Source organism: Phascolarctos cinereus, unplaced genomic scaffold, assembly GCF_003287225.1.
Source record: "Phascolarctos cinereus isolate Bilbo 61053 unplaced genomic scaffold, phaCin_HiC Scaffold_5;HRSCAF=322, whole genome shotgun sequence".
NCBI classification, from domain to species: Eukaryota; Metazoa; Chordata; class Mammalia; order Diprotodontia; family Phascolarctidae; genus Phascolarctos; species Phascolarctos cinereus.
The window spans coordinates 366,090,411-366,104,221 of NW_027555958.1; the positions used below are offsets into that span (position 1 = coordinate 366,090,411).

Consider the following 13,811-nt stretch of genomic DNA (forward strand, 5'->3'; position numbering starts at 1 on the left):
AGAAACAGGAAGTATACAGGACGTATTCTTAGGGGGACTACTATCCTGTATGGTCAAAACCAAGCACATTCCTGGAACATATACCTTAGAAGAGGATTTGTGGTTGGCTCTGCCGATGACTTACTTTGTCCTCACTGAATCATTCCTTGTGCCCTGGAAGACTCATAATGTTTTGTAAAGTTCCAGTTTTCTGATCAGTGTCTGTAGGGTGTAAGGGACTAATAAAATTGTAGATCAGAATAAAAATGTGACCCTAGGAAAAAAAATGTACAGATCCTTTGAATGCAAATTTATCTGTTGCTTATATTTCTGAATCAGTTATTGATGGGAAGTAGACAAATGGTTAGAAAGAAAAGCTTACCTTTCCATAAAAAACTGAGGGCGTGTAGGTGGCACAGTGCATAGAACACAAGGCTTGAAATCGGGAACGTTAATCTTTGAGAGTTCAGATCCAGCCTCAGACACTTACTAGCAGTTGTGACCCTGGGCAAGTCACTTAACCCTGTTTGCCTTCGTTTCCTCATCTGTAAAATGAGCTGGAGAAGGAAATGGCAGACCATTCCAGTGTCTTTGCCAAGAAAAGCCAAAATGGGGTTATGAAGGGTGAGATATGACTGAAAAATGACTGAACAACAACAAAAAGAAACTGAGGAGCAGTAAAAGGTAATCCACATTCCCCTTTCATTCTTCTTAGCTTAGTTCCTGGTGATTTGTCTGTATGGTGTAATTCTGGCTCCTCTCTTTGGATGAAAGACTCATCATTGAAGGTTAGCCATTGTGAATAAGTGACTTGGTGATTATTTGCTTTTTTTTCTTATCTGTCATTCTCATTCTGTCATGAGAATGGTAGTGTTATAGAAGACTTCTTATACTGTTTTATGAAACAGATCAGAAGCTGATTAAAGAAATTCATCTGTGGTTTTTAAATTATTTGCTACCACTTACTAAGACCGTATGTCTTCTTCAATTGCGTATTCTTTTTTGTGTGTATGTGGCCCTAATTGTATTTTAGGGGGGAAAAGTCAATGTAATTTAAAAAACCTCCATATATTTATATAATGTTGTAAGACTTATAAAACATCTTCCTCACTAAAAAAAACAAAAAACCCCCCCAACCCTTTAGGGAATATGTGATTTAGGTTTTATTATCCTTATTTTACAAATGAAGAAACTCAGATGATATTTGCAGATTTTGCAGTGTGCTTTACATACATTAGGTTATTTGGTCCTCATGGCAACATTGTAAGATATTAGATGTAACCATATGTCCATTTCATAGATGAGAAAACTGAATTTCAGAGATATTAAATGACTTAGAGATTCATAGAATTATACAACTAAAGTCAGGAAGAATCTCAGAGGCTTTCAAGTCCAAACCTTTTATTTGACAGATATGAAAGCAGAAGCTCAGAATAGTTAAGTGACTTGTCCAAGGTCCCACATTAGTGGTGGGATTTGATGCCAGATCTTCTGATGCTGGAGCCATCACCCTTTCAACTGTCTCTTGATATCTCCTAATGGTCATGCAGCTAGTAAGTTACCAGTTTGAGGGCTCCAATCTAAGACTCCTGACCTCTAATGCACTCTGCACTATATAAAGCTGCTTCTCAGATACAGTTAATCAACTTAATGGGGTAACTACATGAAATAAAATAAGATGTTTTGTTCTGTGATGATCATCCCAATTAAGAGCATTTATTTTTGCGGTACTTAGTTAATTGGATATAGGGAATCGAAATCTCTGTTATCGATACAGGAGCTCTGTTGTGTGTAAATTCCTCCCAAGCCCACTCCCAAATAAAAAATTCCTTTCATTCTTAGGGGAAAAAAGATTCATCTGTGTTTTTGTTGCTGGAATTTACCTTGGGAGGCTGCTTGGTTCAGTGAGGGAAAATGCTGGGTTTGTACTAAGGGTTAGGTTTTGACATTAACTTAGGTGACCCTGGGCAATAACTAGTTAAATGCTAATGGCAGAAGCCACTCTGAGCCTCAATTTTCTCATCTGTAGAATCTTGATAATAATGGCTGTATCACTCAAGGAAAGTCAACAAGCATTTATTAAGCATCTACTGTGTGCCAGACACTTTGCTAAATGCTTTGGATACCAAGAAAGGCAAAAAAACAATCCTGCTATCAAGGGGCTCTCAGTCTAAAATGGGAAGAGTAACATGTAAACAACTGTTGTTGTTGTTCAGTTGTTTTCAGTTGTATCTGATTTCTTCACGACCCCAGTTAGGGTTTTCTTGGCCAGAATACTGGAGTGGTCTGCCATTACCTTCTCCAGCTCATTTCACAGATGAAGAAACTGAGGCAAATAGAGGTAGGTGACTCGCTCAGGGACATACAATAGTAAGTATCTGAGGCTAGATTTTGAACTCAGTAAGATGAGCCTTGTACCCCTGCATTGTACCCCTATAGACAAGATCTAAAGAATTCATTGGAGAAACTGGGAGGGAAGACACTAAGATTAAAAAGGACCAGGAAAGCCTTTTTGCAGAAGGTAGAAATTTAGCTGAGACTTGAAGGAAGGCAGAGATGAGGAGAGTTACAGGCATGGGAGATAGCCTTTGAAAATGCCCAGAGTCAGGAGTGCATTTTGTCGCAGGAAAAGCAAGGAGGCTGGCTTGTGTCACTGGATCAAAGAGTCGCTGGAGGGAATGAGGTACAAGCCTGGAAAGGTAAGGAAGAAACCAGGTTGTGAAGGCCTCAAAAAGCCGTGCAAAACACTTAGCACACAAGATAGTTGTGAGCATTCAGTGGGATATAAAGGTGAATTATTATTATCTTTAGTAGCCCTGTAATTCAGTCAGTTAACCAAACATTTATTAATACCTACAGTGTGGCAGACACTATGCTAAGTATTGTGTGTGGGGAGGGAATACTAACAGCCGTGAGACATGGTCTTTGTGTTCAGCGAGCTTACATTAAATATCATATTTCATTGTCCCTTTGTGTCTATCTTTTTTCATTCATACATTCTTGTCCTTTTCTGCTTTTCATTCTTCCTCAAAAGCCGGGGGGGGGGGAAATGTAATTTTCTTCTTTGGAGCACAAAATACTTTTGTATTTTCATTCTGGGATTCTAGGCTCTACCGTGATAAACATCTCTAATGTCTGGGATAATAGTCACTCATTTCTTGCCTGTAGGTAAAATTATTGTTCCATCATTAAAACCTAGTAATTTCCCCTAGGAGCAACAGACTTCAGCTTATCATTAGAAATTCAGGGTATAGGCAGAATCTTTATCTGGCTTCACCTTTCTCACCCAAAATGGTTCAAGGCCAATGGCTCTTTTCTTGTCTCTTGGCTGTGGATGCACTAATAAATTCTTGCATAGGAAAGCCTCTCTTTTCTACTCGGGTCCTTGCTGTAATCTTTGCTGGAAGGGAAGTATGTTCTTTATGTTCTAGTCAGCTAGGATAGTAACAAAGACATAAGTGTTAGTTTTTTCAGACTGTTTCTAATTAGACTAGACATCCACCCCATTGTCCAGTGTGACGCCGTCACCCTTTTTTCATTGGTTATTTGCTCTTTATTAAAGGGAGGAGCCCTTTGATTTTTCTTATATCAGGGATAATCTAATGTTTCCAAACATAAACCCTTTCCTATTTCAGTCTGTGGCTGTCTGTAATAGCAAACAAATATTTACAGTTCCTGGTTGCTGTCTGGATTGCCTTGGTGAACTTTTCAATAACAGGTAATCCCTCAGGACAGAAATCGACCACAGCCACATTTTGTGTTTGCCTTGCCGCAATGCTAATCTGGCAAGAATGATGGAAAATCAACATAGCCATATTAAACCATCTCTTTTACAGGAATGTTGGGTTTCTGACAAATGTAACATTTATGTTCTGTATACATTTCATAAGGGTGACTGTTTTTAATCTTGACTGGAAGCCCAGGGATTGGCCATTTTGTTCCGTAGCCTCGCTTTCAAAAGACTGTTTGAAATGCTGTGAATTATTTCTGGATTTGTAAACAACCCTCAGTCTTCATATGCTCAAGTTAAGGGAAAAAAACCAAAAAAAACCCAATTACTGCAAGGAAGGTTTTTTTTACCCCCTTAACCACCACACTGTGGCTTTACTTGGGGGTGGGAGTGCAGAGCAGGGAAGAAGAGAATTTAGGAATGTGTTGGTTTTCACTGGGTTATTAGACTTGCCTACTTTGCCTTCTCCAGTTCTAGGGGGCCTGGAGGTTTCCATGTGATTCCATTTCCCTGGGGGACAGGCTTGATTTAGTTCCTGTTGTGCCTGCAGACAAATACCTATGTCTGGGCAACACCCAGTGAACCTGGGAGAGGTGGTAAACCTATTTGTGAACCGAACATTATAGTCCAAGTGAAAGTCTCACCTTTAGCAGGGATGTTTGTTGTTCAGAAAAAGAAAAATACTTAAGGGTGGTGAATATCATTTTGTTTTTCAGGGGAAGAAATGAAAAGAAATTTGAATTCAAGTAGAATTAACTTAATAGTCTCACTGTTAATTTTTAAACTCGTTGAAAAGGGTTATATGTTTTAAAAATTCACCTTATGCCACCTGCTCCAAGAGCCTTTTTTTCCTGATGTAGCTTCCTGCACGATTATTTTGTATTTACTTCTTATATATTGTATTTACTTTTATTTGTACATACTGTTCTTTTATTTTTCCACCCCATCATCCCCCCATGGAAGCTCCTTAAGACCAGGAAATATTTTGCTTTGGCATTTAGGTGGATGCAGTGGATAAAGCACTGGACCTGGAGTCAGGATAGGCCTAGCTTCAAATCCAGCCTCAGACACTAGTTGTGGGACCTTGAGTAAGTGACTTAATCTCTGTCTCCATTTCCTCATCAGCAGAATGAGAATAATAGCACCTGCCTCCCAGCATTGCTGTGAGGAAAAAAATGAGATAATGTATTAATAGCTTGCAAGCCTTAATTTGCTCAATGTATTCTAGATATTATTATTATTAATGTTATTGTTATCCTGTATTCCCAGTGCTTATCTCATAGTAGGACATCAATAAATACTTGTGAATGAATGAATAAATTTTTAAAAGTTGCTTTATTAGAATTTATCTCTGTGTTATATCAAACTGCAAGTAGTTGTGTGGTCAGACTGTAGGCAGCCACATACTCTAGGTACTATTACTATTGCTACTACTGTTACTACTGCCACTACTACTGTTACTACTACTACTACTACTACTACTACTACTACTACTATGACTACTACTACTACTACTACTACTACTACTACTACTGACTGATATTGACAAAGAATTAAGGAGTGTTAAGTACAGATATACATATACATATTATATATGTATATATATATATATGTGTGTATATATATATATACATATATATATATACATATACTATACATAAGTATAGGTTTTTGGTTCTCAGAATAACCTTGGAGGATAGTGTGCATGGTGATTAAAGAGGTGGGTAAGAAGTCAGGAGGACCTGGGTTATCCCTTCCAATCCCTCTTTAAAAAAGTACTACTTTTGTCACGCTGAGCAAGTTACTCTGAGTATTAGCATTTTTTTTTAAGGCAGTTGGGCTTAAGTGACTTGCCCAGAGTCACACAACTAGTGAATGTTGTGTGTCTGAGGCCAGGTTTGAACTCAGGTCCTCCTGACTCCAGGGTCAGTGTTCTATCCACTGCACTGCCTAGCTGCCCTAGCATCTCCTTTTTACAGAAGAGGAAACTGAGTCTCTTTAAGGTTAAATGACTTGTTCAGGGCTACACAGCCAGTAAGCTTGGAGAATTTAACTGTAGTCTTCTAACTACTGCTCCAGTTTGATTTCTAATTACATCATACTCTTATTATTAACACATATAGAAAATGAATTACTTCTCTTTCCTTTGAATCACAGACTATCAGAGGGAACTTACGGATCATCTTGTTCATCCCTCTCTTTTTACAGGTGAGGAAACTGATACCTAGAGCACTTAAGTCATTTAGTTTAGGCTGAGACACAGGTAAAAGTTAGCCTTCAGAATTTGAACCCAGATCCTTTCACTTTACAACCTTTCTACTGTATCATGTTGCCTATACCGCTACAGAATTTACTTAATATAAAAGTTAAGGATTTTAAAAAAAAAGTGTCATGTTCATGTCTTTTATCTTTTGTCAGTAATACCCACCTTCCACTGCCCCACCCATATTGAGCCTTCTTTTTTAAAAAAATATAATTAAGTAAAAACATCCTGTACAGAGACTTTGTTTGACAAAGTATGCAGTTGTCTGCCATATTAAACAACCTCCCACCCCACCCCCAATTTTTCTGTTTTGGGGAAAATATGTTTTGTTATCTCCTCTCCGGGGTCTTCATTGGTTTTTCTATTACTACAGAGCTCAGTTTTCTTTTAATGATCTCTTCATTTATTTTATGGTGAATCATCAGTGTGTATCGTTCTACTGGTTTTGCCTATTTTGATTTGTGTCAGTTCATTTGAATTTTTTATACTTTTCCCTCCTGGATTCCTCCTACTTACTATACAATAATATTCCATTATGTTCACCTGCCATATTTTTCAACTCAGTATTAACCCAGTTAATAAGCACTCACTTTGTTTGGAGTTCTACCACAAAGAATGTTACAAACATTTTGTTATACTTAGTGATTTTTTCCTGGAAAGGGGGAAGACCTTTCTGCTCCCTTATTGTCTTTGAGAAAGGAGGTCTATGCTATTTACTCAATTTTGTTGTGGGGTGGGGAGTTGTCTAGAGGACCCCTGAAGCAAGGTACTCATTACAACTGATTAGGTAATAAAGAGACTTAGTGGAGAAGGGTGGCTGGGAAAAAAGTAACTCTGCTGCCATTTAGATCATTTATTTAGAGCATAATGTTAAAGAATCTGAAGTATGGACTTAATTTTAATAGTATGGATTTGTTAAATTGGAATTTCCCTGGCCCTAGGTTGCAGCCCCACTCTTAGCATGCCATTTGGTAAATGTGTGCTGTGCTGAGATACCGTGAATAGTATAGATCTTTGTACTCATCTAGAGAAACTCAAAATATCACCTTAAATTTGTATAGTGCTTTACAGTTTATTAATTAAAAGCTGACCTTTACATAGCTCTTTAAAGTTTGCAAAACATTTTACTTATACTATCTTAACAGAACCCCTGGGAAAGTGTTTCCTTTTTACAAATGAGAAAACTGAGATTCAGAGGGATTCTGACTTTCCCATATACACACTACTAAGTGTCAGATGCCACATGCAAAGCCAGATCTTCCTGGTTCAAAGTCCAGTACTCTTCGTTTGATGGTTTTCATGAAGTTCTTTTATATACATTCCATCCTCCCAACATTCCTGTGAGATAAGCAGGGCAAGTTTTATTCCCCCTTTTTTTCAGTTGAGAAAACTGAAGCATGCACAACTTAGGTGAGTTGTCTGAGGTCCAAAAACTGTTAAGTAGCCAAGCTGGAGGTGGGACAGGTACCTCCTGTGTCTTTTGGCCAGTGATATTTCTACTATGCTTCCATTTCCTGACTCCCCTTGCAGAAGAATGGGTTGGTAATATATCTGTACACAGCAGAGTACAGTTACGTTAGTAATTTTCTTCTTGGCAGGAAGTTACTAAAACATTTGATTTATTGCTTCCTAAAAATTAGTCATTCCCATTTAGTGATCTCAATCTATTAATCTCTTAATGATCTAAATCTATTAGTTTGGCTCTTCTGTGCTCTATGTTGTTTTGGAATTTGCAATCTGGAATCCCACAGAGAGATATTAGGACTCCTTGGTGTTCCCTGTCAGCTCTCAAAATAAACCCAGTGGCCAAGTTCAGTGAAGATTCTTAACTCGGTTTAATTCATCTGACTTCATTAAGCACCTGCTGTGTGCAGAGCACACTGGTAGGGTATTCTGAGATACAGAATTTAGATAGGACTCTGCCCTTGCCCTCATAGAATTTACAGGATAGTGCATATGAAGGGGCTTTGCCCCTTCCCCACCTACTTTTTTCCAACCTTAACTTACCGCTTTCTTCAAGCACCTTTTTGGATTTTTTCTTCTTTTTCTTTAGGTTGGCTATCCATTGATGTGAACTTCATCTGGCTTACTCCAAACCTAGTCTACCAGGGAAGTAGACTGACCGGGTTAAATTCTGTTGTTTGAGACAATGACCTAAATTTGGGCTGAATGAATTGGTGTTTAGATGAGGATTCTTGCTTGTTAGCTCTACCAACTCTGGTAGTGATAGCATCTTGGGATGGTACAATGGCTTTAATTCAAGCAGTCCCAAGGCTTTATAAATTACTTATCCTGGAAAAACTTATAAGGCTGCCTCAGTGGCCCATTTTGCCTTTTAGTCAAGGAAGACAGTAGGGTTCAACAACTAGCTTAGATCTTAGTTAACTTTTAGGCATAAAAAGACTGGGAACTGAACCCCAGCATCCCTCAACTACTAGGCACCATGCCATCTGTGATGTGTACAACAAAGTTATCCATTCAGTTTTGAAGCAGTTGAGGTTTCACCTGACTCTTACAATGAAGCACAAAAATATCAAGAATGTGTTCTATTTTGGCTATTCAGTCATCTAGAAAGGGCCAGCATTTGATTATGAGAATATTTGGCTGAGACTAGAAGAGAAGTTGAAGGTGGAAACTCCTTAGAGGAGGTAGAGAAGAAATTGGGGTTGACTTAGAGCATCTTTTTGGTCAAAAGTTTCTTTCTGCCTTGCTAATTTTCTGGGTCCCCCCATCTTTAGACTAAACAATTTTTTTAAAATTTGGGGGAGTGAGGCCTGTGATAGGAGTAAAATGAAAAGAGATCAAAATGTTAAGAGCTTACCCCACCTCAAGTTTCTAACTTCTTTATTATTTTGTATTTTTTTAAATTATTTTTAAAATTCTCAATGTAACAAATAAAATGGATATTTCTATAAAATAATAGAACAGAAAGAATATTGTACATGAAAAGCAACTTGCTTTTAGAAAAGTGATCTTGGAATCAGGAAGAGCTGAGTTCAGATTTAGCCTCAGATACTAGCTATATGACCCTGGGCAAGTCACTTAACCTTTTCCTCATCTTTAAAATGAGTATAATAATTACACCTACCTACCAGGATTTTTTTTTGAGGTAAGAAGAGGTATTTATAAAGTACTATATAAATGCTAGGTATTCTTTTTTTAATTTTTTTTTCTTTTCTTTTTTTGCTAGTCAGTGGTATTAAGTGACTTGCCCAGGGTCACACAGTTAGTAAGTGTTATGAGTCTGAGGCCCTGAGGTCACATTTGAACTCAAGTCCTCCTGACTCCAGTGCTGGTGCTCTATCCACTGTGCCACCTAGCTGTCCCTGATGCTTATTCTTAATAGTGATATGTATATATTTGTAGTTAGTTATCTGTATTTGTATTTGATTCTGCGATCTTCCAGTAGAATGTAAGCTTTTTGAGGAAAGGGACAGTTTTTGTTCTTGTATTCCAAGTGTTTAGTCTAGCTCCTGGTGCATGGCAGGCATAGAATTGATTATATTTGTTAAATAAATGAATGAATGAGGTTGGTATGACTGGGACAAAAGAGAGACTTTGCAAGTTGCTCAGCAAAGCTTAAAAGTTACATTAAAAATCCTAGAGAAAAAGTGTATCTGGTACATGTGTGGAGTTTCTAAAGAGTTAGTGTCATTGAAAATATGAGTTATAGAAAACTACCTGTTTTGTTTCTTAAACAACTACCAGAAGGCTGACACTTATACTGCCTGCAGATTTCAAAATTAACTGAAAATGATACATAGGTTGAGGTCTTGATTTTTGAGAATCCTTTTTTTTTTCTCTGATTGTGGCATTGACCAAGGATTAACCATATTAGGGATCTGTGGAAGCTAGAGAGACATTCCTCTCTTTTTAACAGCCTGGTTTGCTGTAGGTGGGGGATAGAGGAGGAGAGTTGCTGGGAGTATTGTTGGGACAGGAGTTAATAGTTAACCACAGCAACATGCCAGACATAACACCTCATGTTTGAGTTTTGTGTGCTTAGAATGAGTAATGCTTAACTATTTGCTACTATTGACTAAGGCCATATGCCTTTTGAAGTTGTATGTTCTTTTTTTGCATGTAGCCATCATTTTTTTAAGTTTGAAGAAACTACATAACAATGACCATTGGATATGATTTCCTTGCAAAGAGGGAAGGTAATTCCTTGTGTCTGTAAGTGAATTAAAAAAAAATCATGTAATTATGCAAAGCCGTAATGGACTAAAGAATATTTTGAATAATTTTTGCAGTTGTTTCATAGCTAGAGAACAACTCTTTGCCAGTGTTTTTATTTGTGTGATAATTTCCACAAGTCCGTACTACTACATATACACATGTGTACATGTATATGTACACATACATGTACACATAGAAACACACATAGATGCACATACATTGTACTTAGTTTGGTTATACTTCGAAGAAGCTTGAAGACCAAAAAGGTGGTGAAGAAATTCAGTTCATTGTGGTTTATTAACCTTGTATTTCATGGAAGAAAACAAATACTCTAGAACAGCACATCCTCTTTCTTATATAACGTGTGTGTGTGTATAAAAGTATATGTATATATAAGTACATATCTTGTACATGGATAATGTTGGCAATGAAAGCTATATGTGTTGTGACTGAAGAAAAAGCAGTACTTTAAAAAATATTAAAATTCATTATGCATTGCCCATTCTTCTGACTGTACATACACTGATGTGAGAGAGAATAATTTTTGAATAATGGTTTTCTCCCAAGTGCAGAAAAGTAAAGACCACTTTTCTTTGATTTGATCTCTTTGTTTTCTGATGCCTCAGCTATATATGTCAGCTCCTGCTTCATCGGTCAGCTGATTATAAGGTGTCTGTAAATTAAATATTTAACTTTGTTCCTTGATAAAGTGTACTGACAAAATTTAGAAGAACATTACTAGGAGGGTCTGAGTTTTGATTTTCTGTTTGGTGCTGTATAAAACACTCAGTTTCCCAGCCTGTACAAAATATGTATCCCCCAAACATCAGAAACATAATTCTTGCCTGTCATTGAAATGAGTTCTACCAATTCTTATATCGCTAGGGATTAATAATATAAATTAATCCAAGGGTCAACTGCTTCAGTGATCCCGCTCAGTTAAAAATGATCTCTCTCTCTCTCTCTTTCTCACTCTCTCTGTCTCAGATTTTCCTGGAATTTGGTCTCTCTCTCCTATAATATTTTAACTTGTATCTATGTGTATGTGTCCAGTCTCTCCTTCTGGATTCTAGGCTGCTTGAAGGTGAGGGCTGTGTCATTTTTTATTTTCTTCTCTCCACATGAAGTAGCCACTTAATAAATGTTTATTGAATTGAATTTGTACACTCTTCTCCAGAAAGTCCAGATATAGATAGCTTTACAACACAAAAAAAGACAGGATTGTCTGTACCTTACAGTAAGAAACAGAGAAATAAAGTTTTCATGCTTAATTCTAGTTATGAGATTTAGAGTTGGAAAGCACTTAAATGATCACCTATGCTACCCTTCTCATTTTGTAAAACCATGGCCCATGTAGGTTAAGTGACTTGTGGACTATTACATAGATAGTAATTAGGAGAATCCGGTAGCAGAATATCAGGTCTCCTGATGTTGTGCTTCCTGTTCTTGTCATCATCCCGTGCTCTCTATTGTGTTTCTTTGTTCCTTTGGAAGCTTCCCAGATCAAGATACTTGGCTTTGGTCTCTCTATGTGGGTGATAGGAATTATGATTGTGCTAGAATATTATTTGAAGAGTTGAGGTGTTAGTACAAGATTCCTTGGAAATCTTACATAAAAGATGCTTAAGTCTTAAAATATTATTAAAGTGTCAAAATTAATTTCGATTGATATTTTTAGGTTGATAGAAATATCAAGTGATGTTTCTAAGACTTAAGATAATTATTGTGATATAATGATTAGTGAAGATAGTAGCAAGCTTCTTGTGATGAAGATAAGCTTGCTTTTAGAAAAGATTTTTAAAAGTCTGTTCTGAATGCATAGTTCAGAGAAATGGGGAAAGACATGAATTGATACAAAATGAAGTAATAAAAACCAGGAGAACAAATACCTGATGACCACAATAATGTAAATGAAAAAAACACAAAATACAATTAATTGCAATGAGAGGTCTTGTTACTGGAAAACAGATAATGAAACACAAGAAGATACATTCCAGACAACTGTGACTTTTCTTGGTAGAGGTTAAGAGTTTTTGTAGTTAAATCTCCACGGTCTTTTCTGGTTCTTCCTGTAACTAATGATGTACATTTGTGAGATGCTCTTTCTAGAGTAGGAGTAGCTGTCATGGTAATGTAACATGATGAGACTATCTGACTCCTAGGGGACTGAGTCCAGGAAGCATTACCCTTTAATAGAGCCAATAGCTGTAGCACTTTTTGGATTTTGGATTCAATATAAGGGTATCTCCATTATGGGTAAATTAGCATGCCCCAAAATGCCATTTGGAGTGTATATAGGTGTAAAAATAGTTGTTGCCTCAGACCTAGCTCAGAGCAGAGATTTAAGGACTGAGTTTGGGGCAAAGATTTTGCTCTCCCAAAGCCTCTTGCCACATATTATCAGAACTGAATGAAGGAATCAGGAAGTGGTAATGTCATCATGATTGGTTCAAGAGTTTGAAGGTAAAGGTATGACGTTCCTGAGACTTTTTATATTTCTTAATGGGAGGAAAGTGCAGGCCAAAAACTGCTCCATTTTTCTGTGGACTACTAACAGCCTTAAGCCTTCTCCAATTAAAAAAAAAAAGCATTTATTAAGGGCTTCCTGTATACCTGACACTGTGCTATGCATTTACAATACGGCCTGGATTTAGGGTTTCATTGGTATAGGGAAGCCTTTGCTGCTCTTCCAATTCATACCTTCTCAGAAACTTTAAAGTCTTAAAGAGTTACTTACAGCACTAAGAGGTTCAGTGAGTTGCCCAGGATTGCGCATGTCTGAGGGCAGATAATGGATAGAGCACTGCCTTGGATTCAGGAAGACTTATCTTAGTGAGTTCAAATCTCACCTCAGACATTTACTAGCTATGTGACCCTGGGCAAGTCACTTCACCCTGTTTGCCTTAGTTTCTCTGTAAAATGAATAGGAGAGGGAAATGGCAAAACATTCTAGTATCTTTGCCAAGAAAACCCCAAAGTAGGGTCATGAAGAATTTGACATAATCGAAACAACTTAACAGCAACAGTGCGCATGTCTGAGGCCTGGGGATTCAAAGACAAAAATAAAAGTCTGCCTTCAAGAAGCTTACATTTTGGGGAGTAGAGGAAAAGCAACATGTAAACATACAAGTAGATGTAAAATGTAGAAATAATAAATGTAAGGTAATTTCAGTTCAGTGGGTGGAGGGGGGGAAAGACTCGGAAGAAGAAGATAGGAAAGGCCTCATTTAGGTGTGTTGTTTGAATTGAGCTTTGAAGGAAGCATGGGGTTCTAAGAAGGTGAGGCAAGGAGCAAGTGCCTTCCAGGCATGACAAACAATTTGTGCAGAGAGAGAGAGAAACATGTGTTTCATGGACAGCAGATAGGCCAGTGTGCATCATCAGATTATAGAAAGGTGATAATATAGAATAAGTCTGCAAAAGATATATTGGAACCAGATTGGGGAAGTGCTTTAAATGGCAAAGAGAGGAATTTACATTTTATCTTAGCAAGAGGGGTGCTATTGGAAGTTCCTGAGCAGGGAATAAGGACCTAGTCAGATCTGTGCTTTGGGAAGATTTTTGGCACAGCATGAATTGCAGAGGCACTGGAGGCAGGGAGACAGATTATTTAGGAGTATTGCCGTAGACCAGGTGATGAGGGGCTGACCTAGGTAGAAA

At 37.5% G+C, this 13,811-nt stretch overlaps 1 protein-coding gene across 2 annotated transcripts in view; it reads left to right on the plus strand.

Annotated features, from left to right (window-relative positions):
• PTPN14 (protein tyrosine phosphatase non-receptor type 14) overlaps window positions 1–13,811 on the plus strand; it is a 259,512-nt gene that overhangs the window by 53,519 nt on the left and 192,182 nt on the right. The window lies entirely within an intron of this gene.